At 35.9% G+C, this 18,528-nt stretch overlaps 1 protein-coding gene across 29 annotated transcripts in view; it reads left to right on the forward strand.

Moving 5' to 3' along the window:
• Window positions 1-18,528, forward strand: part of LOC117567062 (protein muscleblind) — a 203,697-nt gene that overhangs the window by 64,547 nt on the left and 120,622 nt on the right. For 8 of the 29 annotated variants that reach the window (XM_052005016.1, XM_052005017.1, XM_052005019.1 and 5 more), the window contains exon 1: window positions 8,065-9,290. The exons of 1 other annotated variant lie outside the window; for it this stretch is intronic. The gene's annotated coding sequence lies outside the window, so the exon portion shown is untranslated. Of the gene's footprint in view, window positions 1-7,962; window positions 9,291-18,528 lie in introns of those variants that run through there. 20 more of the 29 variants (XM_052005006.1, XM_052005007.1, XM_052005011.1 and 17 more) reach the window with 9 other exon arrangements.

Here is an 18,528-nt window from a genome sequence, read left to right on the forward strand (position 1 = left end):
TTCGGGCGAAATTTTCTGGCTCTTTGCGTATTTTCATTTTTACGATTTTCTCAGCTTTTTGAACAGTTCAGTTTTCTTTCTTTTCTCTTTGCGCTCCTTCCCCTCCCCCGCTCTTTGGCTTCATCGTGTTTCTGTTTTTGCGGAAGATGAATTTGTTTCGCTTCGTTTTTTATAGTTGTTGTTGTTGTTGTTGCTGTTGTTGTTGTTCCCCTCAGTGTTGTTATCGCTGTTGTTGTTGCGGCGGAGTGTGTATGTTTATATTGTGGGTTTTTTGTGTCCGGTTCGGCTTTCGGTTCGTCCTTGTGTCCTTGCGTCCACCGTCCATCGTCCATCGTCCATTGTTCATTGTTGTTTACATCTTGTTTTTGGCGCGTTTTGAATATTTTTGCGGTGCATGTTTTGTCATGCAATAATTTAATTGTCGGATTTGGCAGCTTAAAACACACACACACACACAAACACTCTCACACTCCTTCCCCACTAACACACACACACTCTCAAATACTCCCAACTTGCGGCCAATGAATTTATGAGGGCGTGGCAGGTGGACTATTTTCTGCTTTATGTTTTTATATTTCTTTATTAGTCACATGTAAATTCGTTACCATACTCGTAAAGTGCTACTGCATAGAAGCCCATAAAGAACACAGTGTGTGTGTTCCTAATACGTCTTCGGTGTTGTGTAAAAAGCGTTACAAAAAAAAATATATATGTATATATTCTTGATCAGCGTAAATAGCCGAGACGATATAGCCATGTCTTTCTGTTTGTATGAAACTATTAAAGATAGAGCCCTTGCTATATTATATACCAAATATACATTTCGGTATATTTTATTTTTTGGTATATTAATTCGGTATATTTAATAATAATAATTAGCTTTGTCAGTCCTTGTTATATCGCATACCAAATATTAATTTCAGTATATTTTCCATTTTTTGGTATATTAATCTGGTATACATTAATGTTAATACCGCACTGTTTGAGATTTATTGACAACGGGTAGAGGATTCGTCTATGGCTTTTTTTTTGTTTTTCGTCGTCACTTTTTTTTTAATCTTGCTATTCTTTTCTATTCAATACTCTTTTTAGATTCGCATATTTATTCTTATCACTAACAATTGTACATCATTTTTGGGATATTTAAAAATTGATTCGAAGAAAAAAGGAAAAAACAGATATTTTTCGCGACTACATTTTTGTTTATAATATGAAGCTAAGTAAATATAAAAATACCAATGTTAAAGTGATCAATTATTTTTAAATTTTTATTTTAAATGTACTCAAGCTAATTTTAAATGAAAATTATAAAAATTGTATTGCAGTCTAAAATATACTTCTTAAATTTTTATATTTAAAGTATTACTTTTAGGGGAATATGATCAAAGGTTGCATAAAAGGAAAGACTTGTAGTATAGAGATAACTTATAAAATTAATCTAAATTCATGAATACTCTAAATTTTTCATTAAATCAAATTATAATATTTAAAAAAAATAACATTTTTATAACTGTTAAAAATTGGAAGCACTTTTTGATCGACACTTTAACACTTTTTTGTGGCTTGTTTGCAATTTTTTAAGTTAAGAGTTTTAATAAGTTTAAATTCAGACAAAAAAACATAATGCTGTTATAGAGATAAATTAAAATAAACTATGAACTCATAAATACTATAGTTTTTAATTATTTGAAATTTATTTATTTATTTGTTATTCACATAATAAATTATAACTTCTTGTTTTTAATGTGCAAATATATTTAAATTAATTTCTAGCTTCTGCTCCTTGAGGTCTTCTATATCTGATGTTCTTATCAGTTTTTTACGTCGCACACATCTGAAGATTTTTTTGCTAGCGTCTTAGACACGATTGAAGTTGAAATCTTGGGTGAAATCAAGTTTTTAGTTACTCTCTTTTTGTATGTTCGCTTTGCTCACTCCGCAAAGTGATTTCAATTATAGCCAATTAAGCGAAAAAGGATTCGCGAAAAGAAAAACAAAATCGAGAACAAAACGAAAACAAAAGCAAATGCAAGACGGAATTACTGCACTTGCATTGCAACATTGGCAAAAGCCAATGGATGCCACCAGCTGCAGACAATCAATATGCCTCCCACCTCCCCCTCCGCTCCCCATCCACTCCCCTCTCCACACACTTTCACCCCCTCGGTGTTTGCACCTTGACTGCGTTTTTAGTGCCTTCCGGGAGCCGGAGCGCCGACAACGAATAAAACTTTTTATCCACTTTCCACTTTCGGTGGCTCTTCCACCCCACCCCCCACCCCTCCTTGCCATCCCCTGGAGCCGTATTTTAATGCGGCAATGTTAAAGCAAACAAACAAATAAATTAGTGTTCAATCAGCGTAATTTCTTCAACTGTAGCACGAGGCATGTGGCATGGGGCAAACTGCAGGCAGCAGGATTTAGCAGACGATATGCGATTTTGCTATTTACGATTTGCTGCTAACTTGGCTTCAATTGCACAACGCATCGTGGCAGCTGCGGGTGTGCGGGGAGGGGGAGGCAAGTAGGGGGCGGGTCTGTTTGGGGTGTTTGTATTGACTATCCAAACTTTTCGCCCACTTGAAGCCGATAGTTGTAAGTAATTAAGGCAACAAGAAGCAGACAAAAGGAGACGAAAGATGAGCGCCGCAATTTTCGGTAATTTGCTTAATTTGAATTCGAGCGCAGTTTTCTAATGAGGGCGCCGAGAAAGTTACAAGTGTTTGATAGCTATGTACTTTAATACTGCACTTTAATTATTAACCAATTACTATTAATTTACTAGTTAATAGATTAATTGTTAAAATTATACTTCATTAGCTGCACAAAATCATTTTGTTAACACTGGGAACAGTTTTCAATAAGCACTGTTCCCACACTCACTCGCACGAACTCAGTGAGCGAACGGCGAGTGAACTTTGCGAGTTCGACTCAAGAGCAGCATGCGGCAGAAATGTCACTCAAAAATGAGCGCAGTGTCAAACTTTGAGCGTGTTGCTTTCATTCAACGATCTCTGATCTCTTTCTATGGGCGGCAGTCAATTTGGGTGCACATGTGCGAACAGCAGAAGAGTAAAGAGAGTTCAAAAAGAGAGAGAGAGTGATCTCGTGGCGTCTGGAAGCTGACTCACATACTGCACACATGTGAATGAATGTTTTGCATGTGTGTGAGGTGCATATGTAGATAAAAAAAAGTAGACGGCGAGGACGACGTCATCAACGTCTCGCCTGGCCCGTGCCACAAGCTTGTTATTGCTTCTGTTATTCATTCTGATTTTGTTTTTGGCTAGTTCTCTCTCTCTCTCTCTCAGTCTGTGCATTCGAAACAGGTTTACTGCGACTTTTGACTTTTTTACGCAAGTCCAATTGATATGCAGGCGATCATTTAGCCGGTCTCTTTGCTATCGCGCGTATGCCGTCACCTAATGACGATTTGCACTTGAATAACATTAGCAGCGAGCATTTGCCGTTAGCTTCCAATTAGAATTTATCTGCTCTTCTGTCTTGAAAGGCGTCACCCAGAATCTCGCTCTCACTCGCGTATTCTCGCTCCCTGTTCTGCCCGCCTGAATAGCCAATCCGTGAACACCCGTTTTTGATCTACCTTTTGCGACCTCCTTTTCCTTTTTCGGTTGTACTCGAGCACACACATACACACACACACGCACCCAAAGACTCAGAGACACACAGACACACCCTGTCAAAGCCTTGAACACGTTCTTGGAACAGGCACAAAAGGTGCAGCGCAAAACGGGTTTCAATGGCTGCTGCCGGTCAGCATTCGAGTGATATACTTTTGTGCCCAACTTCGACTTCAACTTCAGCTTCAGCTTCCACTGGAAACGCAAGCAGCATCCAACGATCAGCAGGCGAAACTTTTGCTTTACTTCTCAACTCCTTTAACGAGTTGTTGTTGTTGTTGTTGCTCTCATGTGCTCTGCTGCTCTTTCAACTACGAATACACATATTCAAACTTCAGTTTAGCAAGCAGCTGAGGCGAAGACTAAAACGGAGACACCGAGACAGAAAAGACTCGAGACGTCGGCATCTGCGTCGGCGTCACAGTCAACGTCAGCGTCTGCGCGCGCAACTTTTGATTTTGCCTGAAACCGGTTTGCCACCTCACTTCTCACTTCTCACTACTCAATTCCCAGTTCCAGTAACCGTCACGATGCGAAGCGAAGTGCCGACGGAGTCTGTGTCTATCTTAATATTTGAATATGTATTTATGTTTGTATGTACAGTGGTTCACAGCTTATTTCAACCACCACCAACCGACAACTTTGAGTCAGTGTACTAGCCAAACTAAAAGAGATATTAACTTTATTTAAACGCAGGATTGTAGTTTAATGTTTTAAAATACAAGATATTTTTTCATTTATCCTCTAATTTTTTGTTTAGTATATAAAATTTATTGAAAAACAAAAAAATGCCAAAAAAAGTAGTACCACAGCTTATTTCAACCAGCTGAAAATAACTAAATATAAATATGTTAAACTGTGTTTTTCGAATTTCGTATGACCTCCTTCTTGGTTAATAGCTCCTTCCAGACAGTTTGGAATAGATTCCACCATTTTTTTTGTGATATAGGGGCTAATTTTGTCCCATTCTTCCACTAAAGCCGTTTTGAGGTTAGATTTGTTGGAAATTGGCCTTTTTCCGATGTTCTGGTCCAAAATGGCTCAAAAATTTTTTACAACATTTATGTCAGGTTACTGAGCTGATGGTTTCATGACATGACGACAGTTGCGCATTAGCCAATCTAGCCCAATTCCTGCCTTAAGCCTAGGGTCATTGTCTTGGTAGAAGCGGAAATCATCCTTAATGCCCAGTTTATCTGCACTTTGGATCAAATTGACATTCAGTACCTCTAGGTATTGAGTCTAGTCAATGGTCGCGTCAATAAAATTGAGTTTTCCGACTACGGCTGTGGACATACAGGCCCAAACCACGACGCTACCACCGTAATGCGTGACTGTAGGCTTTAAATTTATGTTTTGAAGCCCGGAATTTGGATTCTGACCGACATATGGAGCTCCAACCAAGCCAAAAATGTTGATTTTGGACTAGTCCACAAATATGATTAAGTTCCAAAAGTTTTTATCCTTTCCCACATGCTCCTTGACAAATTTCAAAGGAGCCTTTTGATTCGCGCGCCTTATAAACGGTTTCTTGCGCCTTATACTGTCATTAAAGTTACTTTCCCGCAGTACTCTCGAATTGATTCTGGGTGGCACGCCTTACTCAATTCCTCCTCTATAACACTGGCCAATTTTGGTGGCGAAAATTTTGGATTTTCCAGATTTTCCGGACAATATAACACGCGTCGGTCTCATTAAAAAATGCATTGGGTACATTTTTGCCCTTCTCATGCACTATACTTTCCCGAAAAAAACAATGAAATGATTATTTGCACATTCGAAACACTCAGATGCAGCAATTCATAAATTTTTGGACGGGAAAATCCATTCTTTAAAGGAGCTATGACGTCATTTTCCTTCTCAATTGTGGTTCACGGACCCATTTTGTAAAATACGCGTGTATTTCGAGATCTAAAGCTTAAAATGTCGAAAATCTAACTTCTATGTATTGAAAATACTATATACAAAGCAATAGATCCATAAAGACCAGTTATTTTCCTATGAAACTGATCTTCGCACAGCTACAAAGTTGCTGGTTGAAATAAGCTGTGGTACTTTTTTTTTTGGCATTTTTTTGTTTTTCAATAATTTTATATACTAAACAAAAAATTAGAGGATAAATGAAAAAATATCTTGTATTTTAAAACATTAAACTACAATCCTGCGTTTAAATAAAGTTAATATCTCTTTTAGTTTGGCTAGTACACTGACTCAAAGTTGTCGGTTGGTGGTGGTTGAAATAAGCTGTGAACCACTGTATGTATCTACGACTGACCCGCTGATCAACCCACCACAACATTAACATAGCTGACAGCCGACAAATTTGTGGTAAATGATTATTAGTTGGTGGGCGTTTTTGTAGTTTGAGGGAAATCCTTATAATCAGATGTTGGTGATAGCGATATAATATAGAAATTATCGTATCATTATTTTCACAAAATCACACATCTTGAATGCACGCAGGCAAACCAGTTAAAACCCAGTTATTCCAGAAATACTTTTGGCAATTGATCTTGAAATCGAATCGTCTGAACAGCTTTGCTGCCTGGACAAGCAGCTTCCCAAAAAAGAGCGCATGTGTGTTAGTGTGTCTGCATTGAATGCTTTTGAGTCTGAGGCGCTCCATTGTACTCCACTTTCTATGCATGTGCTTGCGTGCATAGGTGTGTGTGTGTTTGCTCTCATGGCATGTGCCCAGCAACAAAAGTGGGATAACAAAAATCTTCGCTCTCTTTTATTTTTTCTTTCGATTTGCATAATGAATAAGAGTGCATAGGTGGCCTACGACACACACACACACACGCATACGTATGCGGAAAGTAAATATGTGTGTATGTATGGGTGGCAATGCATTGAAATGTCGAGTTGCATTTGAGCTTTTGCTACACACACATACATAACCATATGCATGCATAAGACCAAGAGAGTGAGACAAAAACCTTTCACTTGCCCTCGAGCAGCAACCGCCTCATTCCGTTGCCCGCCCAGCTTCCATGTGGTCGGCCACAGCGAACTTAAATTTCCAAACGTTTTTTATTTAAAAATAGCGCAGACACACACACACATACATACACAGATATGTATATGCGTGCATGTTTAGAAGAAACTTCTAATAATAATAATAATGAAACTAGAAAAGCAACAGCAGCAGCAGCAACAGCACTAAAAATCATTGCGGGGGCGTTCGATCTCGCTCTGACTTGACTTTGCTGGCGCTCTCTTTGTATTCTATTTCGCCTGCTTTCACATTGCCTCTGTTGTGTTGTTGTTACTGTTGTTGTTGCGACTGCTCTTTAAATCGCGTGCGGCTTTTCTTCTTCTGCCCCTCTTTTGTTTTTTTTTAGATCTCTTCTTGTTGTTGCTTTTCTAATCCAATTATGTACATATATACATTCACCTTTTTAAAACCTCAATAAGTGTGTTTGTGTGTGTTTTTTTTTATTACACTTCCTACTATGACTTGTTCTTTGTGGGGGAGAAATATCGATTAGGTGTTAATTATAATGGATTCAATTCTTTAAATACACTTTTTACAATGCAGCCCACTCAATCTCTTTTTTCGATCAAACTTAAATATAATTTCTCTAATCGACGATTATTCAAATGTTAACGAGTGCACAGTCACCTATCGAATAAAAGAACTATCGATAGTTGCCCGCCTCTAACACGGCCAAAAAAAAATACGTTGGGCGGCGAAGATGCCAAATTTATGACATAGAAATGTCAAAATTTCTATGCACCAAAACACCAAAAATAAATGATACTTTCAGTCATTTGTGCTATTTTTGGGTTGCAAGTCGATTTTAATGTGCATTCAGTTCGGATATTATGAACAAATTTGACCAATTTGAAGGTGACTTTGAGGATATTTAAAATATTCAGATGCGAGGCAAAATAAATGTCATTACAAGCAAGTATATACAAATTTAAAACGAGTTTTAATTGTTTCAATTTGCTGTTTAAGTTTAATTCAACACTCAATGCAATTTCGGCTACTTAACCCTAACTGAATTGCCAAGACAGTTTCTATTAACCCCATGTATTGAAAGTCAAGCGCTCAACATAAGTTGAAAAACACTCAAAACATATTTGAGAGACTCAACAGGAAAATGCTCAAACGATATGAGCTCACTGTTAACAGCTCTCTTGCTTGTCGTCGTCTCGTTCTGTCGTTGGCTCGCTCACTCAACAACAAAAAACTCCAGCGGAATAAACCAATAACAACAACAGCCGCCTCTGACTCAGAGCAGAGCAGCGCAGCGCAGAGTAGTTCAGCACAGCACAAGCAGAGTTGAGCAACAACAACAGCCGCTGTCGCGACGCGATAGCATGGAAAGAGCGTAAGAGAGAGTCTGCTAAGTTGCTCCCTTTGTGGCTGCTAGCTGCTGATTGGAATTTTTGGTGCATAACAGCGGCATAACAGCCAGCAAACAGAAGTAAAAGCAACACCGAGCAAGGCGGACGTGTGTGGCGCATTTTGTTGATACAATTTTGATTATAAGAATTTCTTCTGTGTGAAATCTAACAGCAACAACACACCAATAAATTATAATAAAAAAAAAGAAAAACAAAATTAAAAGAAAACAGTATATCGATAAATCGTGAATCAACTGTCAAATTGTATCGTTCGTGCAGAGTTGCCTTATTCCGTAACAATAACAATAAATCGAAGTGTTGCAAACAAAGTATGAAAGAGAAGCAAAACAAATCAAGTAAAAACAGTTAAAAATACGCATAAATTATGCAACATTATTACAAGGAGTAACGAACAAACAGTGAAAATCGCGCGCGCAACAGCAACAAACAGCTGTCAACAAAAAATATCTCGTATTTTTTATCAACAGAGCAAGCGGCGAATTGCCTGTCAATTTTGACGTCTACTCCTCTCCTCCTCACATGTGCATGTGTGTGTGTGCGGCTGTGTCCGCCTGTGAACGTGTCTCATTCTCATCATTGTCAATCTCGTGCTCGTTCTCTCAGTGTGCGTGTCTCTTCTTGTGTCAGTCAGAAATAAATTCGCAAAGTTCGAGTGTCCAGTAATCCGGTGTTAAGGAAGTGTTAAAGCTTTTCTGCATACACACATCCACATACACACATATATTTCTACCTACCGGCATATTAATGACGTCACGTCACGTCAGGCAGCAACAACAGCATCAGCATCGGCAGCCATCACAATAACAACAACAACCACAACAACGCCCGCGCAATAAAAGGCTAAAGAAGCGACAATAATAACAGCAGAAGCAGCAGCAGCGGCAGCAACTGCAAAGTCAGCAAAGTCAAAGTAACGCCACAAAAGAAAACCAAAAAAGAAAAAATAAAACAAAAACAAAAGCAAAACGCGTCTTTTTCGTCAGTTGCCATTACGTCTTCGTTCGCTTCTTCTGCTCTCTCAGCTGTGCGCGTGCAAACAAACAACGCAAAAGAAGTTGAAAATTACTCCAACGACAATAACAACAACAACCACAGCAGCAACAGCAACGACAACAAAAAAAGCTACAGCTACAACTACAAAGACGTGTGAGTTTTGTGTATGAGTGTGTGCAACAACAACAAACAAACAAACAAGAAAATAAACAAAAGCAGCCTCAACAACAGCAACAACTAACTGAACGTCCCCCCTCTCCCCATCAGCTGTAGCACAAGGTGTTTATCTAGTTTATAAGATATTTGTACCAACTATGTTAGTATTTTATTTTTCGACTACTTGACATTCCAAGGAAACTTTCAACATTAAATATTTATTTAATGTACTTTATACGAGTTAGGATATTTTTCGTAATCAATTTGAAGGCTGAAGTATTCACAAATTTTAATGACAACTTGATTATTATAATATTGACAATTTCTTATAGATTTTAAATACTTTATCGCTCCAAGTTATGGTCATTGTGGCCAAGGCCAATGAACCGCAGACCATTAAAATGTATTTTTTGTGTGATCAGCAACAAAATATAATTTGCAAAAGTTACCTAAAAATCGCTATCCACAATTAGTGCAAACGAATAATGATTAGACTTATAAAGATGTTTGCATGAAGTCATCTCTATAAGTCTCTGAACTTTGGTGATTAATTAATCTCGTGTATTACGAGTGTTTACGTATTAAAACTTCCATTTCTGACATAACTTCGTGTATGAAGCGCTCTAGAAACTGTCGAGAATTTTAAGTTGGGGCCCACAAGCTCCTCCAACAAAACTCATACATGTATAACGACGCCCACATTTACTTTATACAGCACACAAACACACACAAAAACAAACGCAAATCATGCTTAAATTTAATGCAAATTTAGCAATTTTTATTCCTAATGCCAGACAAGGCCTAGGCAACAAATTCGTCTTGCCTCTACTCCTCCCTCTCCCATTCCCTCTTCTTCTTACTTTATTTTGCGCTAGATTTAAGCACAAGATATTTCTTACCCCCCTCATTCTGTTTTCTGTTTGTTATGAAAAGTCACGTTTTTTTTCTTAAAGCCGGGGGCTTCTGTCCTCAGTTGTCGGAGTCGGCTCGAGTTTAAACTTGATTATCGGGCAACATTTCTTACTTACGTCATTAATTTAGAGTTGGTTTATGTTTTGGAATTTGTTTTGCATAGAATTGCAATCATATTAGCTAAAAAAATGAAAAAAGAAAGCAAGAGTTGAGTGAATGATTGTATGATTGATGCTCTTCTTTGGGGACTTCGGTCCCCAGTTTCGGAATCAGTTTTAACTTAATTATCGGGCAACATTTCTTACTTACGTCATTAATATAGAGTTGGTTTATGTTTTGGAATTTGTTTTGCATAGAATTGCAATCATAATAGCGACAAAAAAGAAATCAAGAGTTGAGTGAATGATTGTATGATTGACACTCTTACTTCTTTCGGGACTTTGGTCCCCAGTTTCGGAATCAGTTTGAACATGACTATCGAGCAACATTTCTTACTTACGTCATTAATATATAGTTGGTTTATGTTTGGGAATTTGTTTTGCATATAATTGCAATCATATTAGCTACAAAAAAAGAAAAAAGTAAGCAGAAGTGTGAATGATTGTATGATTGACAATCTGTCTTCTTTGGGGACTTCGGTCCCAGTTTCGAAATCACTTTTAACTCGATTATCGGGCAACATTTCTTACTTACGCCATTAATTTAGAGTTGGTTTATGTTTTGGAATTTGTTTTGCGTAGAATTGCAATCGTATTAGCGATAAAAAAAGAAAAAGAAAGCAAGAGTTGAGTAAATGATTGTATGATTGACACTTTTTCTACTTTGGTTACAAAACAAACAGCAAACAAACCGAAAACCTTACGAAAAGCAACTGTCAAAATTTAATAAATGAAGCAACGAAATCGCTTGGAAAATGCCACATAAATTGCCATGTCTCTGTTGAATGTCGATATTCGTCTTACAAACGCCACTGACAAGTCATTCGCTTTAAAAAAAAAACAACTCCAAAGTACCAAAAAAAAACAACTTCAACAAAAGCTCACACAATGAACCCCAAACACAACGAAAACCAAAAAAAAAAAAACTCAACTAAAATGTGAGAGGTGAGGCCAAGACTTTTGCGCTCGGAAACCAAAACTGAAGACTGAGGACTTGGCATGACTAATCGATTCGATTTTTCGCCCAAAAAGCCATGCCAAACTCTCGACAAAATATTAGTCGGCAATCGCATTTGGGGCTTTTTGCGTCTCTCTCTTCTCTCACGTCAACTCTCACACTCCCTACGTCAATAAATATAGTATATTGTATGTAACCCTACATACATCGATAGCAGCTTCAGCGTTTTGTCTTCGCCGCCTTTGCTCGGCTCAAAAAAACATGAAAGTCACTGGACAAATTTTTCGGAATTTTCAAGTGCCAACGACGACATTTAAAAATGCAATTTGAATGATGCGCCAACAGCGATGAGAGAAGAGCAAAAAGTTGTCAGAGAGGTCAGAGATATAGCAAAAAGAAATTCCAATGAAAGGAAATAATAAATAAAAATACATAACTTTAAAAGTTAGTTAACATATTGTAATAACATATGAGCTGATGTTTTTTCAAGAATATGTTCTCTATAATAATAAAAAAATCTTTTCATTGGTTGCAAAAAGTTGCCAAGAGGTCAATTTGAAAAAAGAAATCCCAATGGAAGGAAATACAATAATAAATAATAAATAAAGTTAGTTAGCATATTAAAATATTCTTATGATATAAGCTGAGGGTTTTCAAGAATATGTTTCCTATAATAATAAAAAAAAAACTTTTCATTGGTTGGTGATAACAGAGCAAAAGGTTGCAAAAAGAAATTCCAATGAGAGGAAATAATACATAATAAAATTTATATATATATATCTTTAAAATGTAGTTAACATATTATAATATGAGCTGATATTTTTCAAGAATATGTTCTCTATAATAATAAAAAACAAAACTTTTCATTGGTTGCAAAAAGTTGCCAAGAGGTCAATTTGCAAAAAGAAATCCTAATGAAAGGAATTAATAAATACATCTTCGAAAGTTAGTTGGCATATGAACTTGAGGTTTGAATATTAATATGGTTCTTATAAATAGTAGTAAAAAAAGAGTTATCAAAGGTTTCACTTACAAGAAATTAAATAGATACTTTAATTATGTTATCTTATTAAACGTGAAAGAAATTATCTGAAAGCGTGAAGTGAAATAATGTGAAATAATTGTACCATACAATAAATGAAAATACTTTCAAGTTCCCACATTATGATATTGCGGAATTCAAATGCAATGTTTCTCAGATAAATATTTCTTGATCAAATCCACAAAAGTTCTAAATTCCCAATTCAATTTGGAACTGCAGCAGTCGTTTAATATCAATGTTCGCCTTGTCGAGAGTTTTTGTTTTTTTTGTTTTTGTGTTCCGCTTTTTTTTTTGTGGTTCGGTTTTTGGTACATAAACATTTTGTTTCTCTCATATTCATGTGCTGTTTCCTTCTTAATCATTTTTATTTTTATATTTTTTTCTTTCAAATTTTCGTTGTATGCTTTTTGATTTGATATTTTGAAACATGTGCTCGTTCGTTTCTAAAAATATCACAAAATTTTGCCTCTCAACGGCGTGGCAGCAAAAGAGTTTATATAGTAGACGTGAATGTTGAATGCTGAATATTGTTTTTCTTTTTCTTGTTTTTTGTTGTTGTTTTTGTGTATTTTCTTTTTACTTTTCAACGCATCTGGAAAAGAAAAGCAAAAAAGATGATTTTATTTAGTTTTGCATTAATCGAGAGTTAAATTCGTGTTCTACGTAAAGCCAATACTAGTATTTATTTAAAAAGAAATATGAAATTTAACGAATGTATTTTACGCATCTTTCTCTCTCTCTCTCTCTCTGTCTCTCTTCGTGTCCCGTTTCTATCATATCATACTAACAACGACAGCTGTTGTACATTTCTGAATGTATCCGCAGCTGTGTGTCGCATCGCGTTGTTGTCCAAGAGCCCCAATCCCCCAGTTTTCATTGGCAGCCAGAAGCAGAAGCAGCAGCCGCCTTTTGGGCCATCATCATTTCGCCCATGGTACACAGACATAACGGTTCTTTCTGTATTTTGGAAACGTCGCCACCGAAAATAAGTTTTTCGTGCATGAAATTGTTGGCAGGCGTTGCAATCTGTGACATCAACAACACAACACAACGCAACAAAAACGACAACAACAACAAAGCGATTGCCTTATTTACATAAGAAGTGCAACGTTAACCCTTGGCTGGTGCAGCGTATTCAATGCGGGACGGCTGTCGCCTTAACCCCCTCGCTGTACCGATTCCATGCTAAATTGAGATCAATTGAAAGAGAAATTGATTGTTTAACCTTTTCTCTTGGTCAGTTAGTTGGCTGCCTGGGTCAATAAGCATTGCGTCTGCTGTCTGCAAGCTGTTTAAACAAATTAGTTCAGAGTTTAATTTCATTTGCTGCTGCTCGCTGTCTCGCTCTCGCTCTCTCTCATTTATTTCTTCACTTTCCAGAGAATGTGTTTGGCTATTTTTACATAATAGATTATTACTATTAAAATGTATTGTGCACATGCAAATAATAGAAGAAACACATTAGGCTAAAATGTATTCACAATTTTGTTCATTTCAAATTTATGCCGCTCTCTCTTTGCTCTCTTCTTTTCAAAATCCCTCTCTCATTCTCTCAGTTTCTTCTTTTTTTCCGCTTCCTCTCTTGCGTTGCCTTTGTGTGCGTGAAAGTGTTTTTAGATAAGCAAAGTTTATGAATATGCCGAAATTAATTATATGACTACATGTTTCATAAGACTTTAAAAGAGGCGAGAGACGAAATAAGCGTTCGACTCTTTTTTTCCCTCTCTTCAGAGTTGTTTTGCTCTTTTCTTAGATGTTATTTGTGTGTGTGTGTGTGCCTCCAAAACAGATTTCAGACTCTGATATAATTAGCTGCCTTGAAAATACTTATTCAGTAGCTGAATTTGAATATTTGTTTTGTGTTTTGTGCATTTTACTAATTGAGAAACGTGTCAAATGGAAATATCAAAAGACTATTTCGAATATATCAATTTGAATTTAGAATATCATCCGATTAGATTGTTTATTTATCTGTGCACTATTAGTGTGAGCTTCCTGCCCCCAATGATTGAATTCTAATTAATTATTTCAACTGATTGCAATTCGAAATAGTGAGAATAAAGATAAACCTCTACCATTGAATTAATTAAAAGCCAAAGCACTTTTAATATAATTTTCAAAACGATATTTCACAGTTACACAATTGAGATGATGAATATAAACAATTTCGAATTGCTCAATTGACAGAAGTACATTAGGAAATCAATATCGAATTATAAAACGCCCAGAAATTTGCATTTCCAAGAGTTTTACGCTTCACTCCATCAAAGCTCATAAGTCTTTTGGCACGTTTTATTGGTTTCTTCCAGTTTAATGACTATATAAAGCAAATCTATTGATTGATCAAACACTTTTGTGTGTGCGAGAAACCTAATACAATTTATTCATAACGCAAATGCTGAACGACTTTCGAATGACTAAATACCAAAAATAAAATAAAATAAGGAAATTGTTCAAATAGAACCTAAAATCTGAACATAATGAAAACATACAGTTATAAAAAACATTTAATACATTTTAATTTAAAAACTAATATACCAAAAAAAAATAATATAAATAAACAAGTACTTCAAGTATTATAGTTTTACTTTATCTTTATCTTTTTAATTTGAAATAAATAATAAAAAAGTATATAATATAATAAAAAAATTAAATAAAAATAAAAAAAATGCAACATATTTTACTAAAATCTTATATTTTAAAAATCTTGAAATAAAAAAATAAATAACACTTAACATAAAATCTGAATCGTCACAAAAACATCTCATTATAAAAATAATAAAAATATATTATACTTAACAAATTTTATGAATCTTAAAAAAAAATAAAATAAATAAAATCATAGAAAGAATAATAGTCATAGTCATATAATTTCTTAAAATTTAAAAAATCTAAGCAAAAGAATTGTTAAAGAACATTATTAAATCTGATCATCAAAAAACATTCCATTAAAAAAAGAAATATATGTATAATACTGAATAATATTTGAAATTTGAAAACTTAAACGTTAAATTCACCGTTCTGCAACTTTGTAGCGGTTAAATCTAATAGACGTCAAGAAATCAGTCAGCGACACAAAGAGATTAGACAAAACGTTATAGCCTGACAAGTTTTCGAGAGATTTTAGTGCAGCCTACGCTTTGTGAGATGCGAAATTAATTATGCATGTCAATGAATGACAATCAGAATTAATTAGCCTAAAGTCAACCGAATATTTAGTTATGCTACAGTGACTCACAACAAGCTATGCCCACGAAATGTCACCTGCGAGTTCAGGCCCCCAAAAAGGGAAACACTTTAAGATGACGTTGATGAGGAGGAGCATAATGATGATGATGATTGTTTACCTGAGTCACATTACATTTTATCAGTTGCCATTTATAGAGTATGGTTTCCTACATTGCATAGAGAATCGAGTGTTTTGCTTTAAGTTGCTTATCAGATGTTGTGAAAGAGAGAGAGAGAGAAGAGGGGAGAATTCTCAATTCTCCGTTCAGTCTATTGCGGCAGCCATACGAGTATAAGCTCTGGTGTTTAACTTTTATCTAATCGCATTTATTGATAGCAGCCAGTCGAAGCCGAAGCTCGAGTGTCGAGTTTTCCTCACGCCCTTTCTTCAGGGGCTTCGATGTTTGAGCTTTTTGCGTTTGCATTTTGCTTTCACATTTTACTATTATTTTTTTTTATGGGCGCTTCGTTTAATATATGTGTCATACTAAGGTGGGTCGGTGGGTTCACTTAGTCTCAGGGCTTATGTTGTATACTGTTACAACAAAAGCGGTTACTGACCGACCCACCTATCGCCTTGCTACGGCTTCCAACTCAAAGAGCGTGTTGCGTGCCTCTTCATCGCCATCGCCTTTGCCTCTGCCTGAGTTGCCACACGGCATTTGCCTCATAGGTTTCCCATTTTTGTTGCTATTACGCGCTTGTTGCGATTATGTGAGGGCTTTAAAAATAGCCGAGAGCCAAACTGTCAACAGTCAACGAGTCTCTCGGAGCAACTTCTCGCATAGGGGCTATTCGGAAACCTGCAATAGCATTGTTACTCAGCTTTATGGTTGTGCCTGGAGCTTCGACCCGCCAGCTAATCATTTGCCAATGCGGTTCGAGAACTGTGAAGAGAAATATACATACTGTGTGCATATCTAAACTACAATACACATATCGTTTGGTCATTAAAGTATATATGAAAATATATATATATAACATATATACGACTTTTACAGCAAACTGTGAATTGTTAGTGAATGGCGTAAGCGAAGAGCGAAGAGAAGCGAGGGGCCGCCTTATCAGCTGAGCGTTCTCAATAATAACAAGTGGGGCATGCGGGTTAAGCGAGACAAGTTATGAAGTTGGTTGATAGAGAAAGTTTGTTTTATATATTTCGGGACAATTCTTAGCAGTCAGCTTTTGCTAAATTCCAAGTAAATCACTCATAATAATATTGCTCTTGTTTGCAATATAAATTCAAGCATTTCTTCACTCTGATTTCTGACCACAAACTTGAGTTGTGACGTCATCTGAGTGACCCAAGACCTTTTGTAGAAATTATTACCGGTTAATTGTCCTCGTATGCGAAACAATTTTCGATTCATTTCAGCAGCTGCTTTGCGGTTGCTTCTGTTTTCTTTGTGTGAACTTGTTAGAACAGCTTCAATAAATATATAAATACAATGTCGAGTATGTATCATGGGCAAATATTTGGCGATTGTGCTAACTGTTTATGAAAAACTAACAGTTTTCGATTTCAATGTTTAGTATCAGCGGCAGATGGAACTCTCTTCCTCTCTCTCTGTCTCTTTCTTTGTCTTTCTCTTTCTCCTTCTCTCAATCTTTGGTGTTTAGCATTTGCGTTTAACCTTCACAGCTGAATAAAAAAAAGCGTTCACAAAATTTAATACCTGACCAAAAAAAAAAACTTGTGGAACTCGTTTGGTTTCTTTTTTTTTTTGGATTTAATGATTTTGTAGTCTGCGTCTAAATCAATTTGCATCTTCTTGTTTTGCTTTTAAAACTAATTTTGATATTATTTATATATTTCGTTGGAAGCACATTTCAAATAAAATGATTGTGTTAATTGCAGTACAGACTCAATTAGCAATAAATTCTATACAAGTGCACATAATGCATATTTTGAAAAATTACGAGCATGTGTTGAAGGATGTTTGTAGGTCACTCAGAAGCGGATGTTAATGTCATCGACAATCGATAAATCGCTGAAAATCGCTTCGATTGTTTTTGGCCCACATTCGGCACTTAGTTTGCGGGGGCAAGTTTATTTTTGTAAACGCTTTCCACACTACATTCGCTCGCCTCTGCCCATAAATTTCACTCGTTGCCCATGTATCCAGAACTGCGTCAATGACACGACTATATGCCTAGCATTAGATGTGTATCGTAATCTGTATATATACGTATATATAGATGTGTGAATAACTATATATATTTTATCCACATTCTGGTCGGTACTTCTTCCATGTGTGGGTGATGGTTGTAGCTCAAAAGATGTTCAATGTGTGAGTGGGACTAGAAAATGTTTCTCAGTTCTCACCAAAAACAAAAAAACCAAAAAAAAATAAATAGAGAGACGTACAGGAATTATTTAAATACACGCTATAAACATTAGCTGCAACCCACACACATATCAACAACAACGCTTTTTTCTTTTTGAAAAATCCACTAAGAAATTAATTTAGAATTTATACGTTTTATTTAGTGTTTTGTACACTCGCTGCGCAAAGGGAAGCAGGGTATTATATCTTTGTGTCAACAGGAAATAAATTATATATATATATATATTACTATATATTCTGATCACAACATTTTTAGGTTGCGATGGGATGTAAAACTTGTCGAAGAAAATTTTTCAGTTTTGTGGCTTCGGCTAACAATTAGACCGTGTTTAGTATATTGAGTACTGTGTGGTATATTAAACTTTGGTATACTTCTAAGAAGTGAGCAAGTCGTTCAAACTTGGCAACGAAACATTTGTAGCTTCGCCGAATAATATGACCGCGTTTAGTATATTGAGTACTATGTGGTATATTATACTTTGGTATTTTTTTGTGTAGTAATCAGGTCGATTAAACTTGTCAAAGAAACTTTAGCAGCTCTGTAGCTTCATCTCACAATGTAACCATGTTTAGTATATTGAGTACTCTGTGGTATATTTTATGGATTTTTATGAAATGATGAAGTCGTTTAAACTTGTCTAAGAAACTTTTTCAGTTAGTATATTGAATACTGTTTGGTATATTAAACTGTGGTATATTTTATGTAGCAATCAAG

This window comes from Drosophila albomicans, chromosome 3, assembly GCF_009650485.2.
Source record: "Drosophila albomicans strain 15112-1751.03 chromosome 3, ASM965048v2, whole genome shotgun sequence".
Classification (NCBI taxonomy): domain Eukaryota; kingdom Metazoa; phylum Arthropoda; class Insecta; order Diptera; family Drosophilidae; genus Drosophila; species Drosophila albomicans.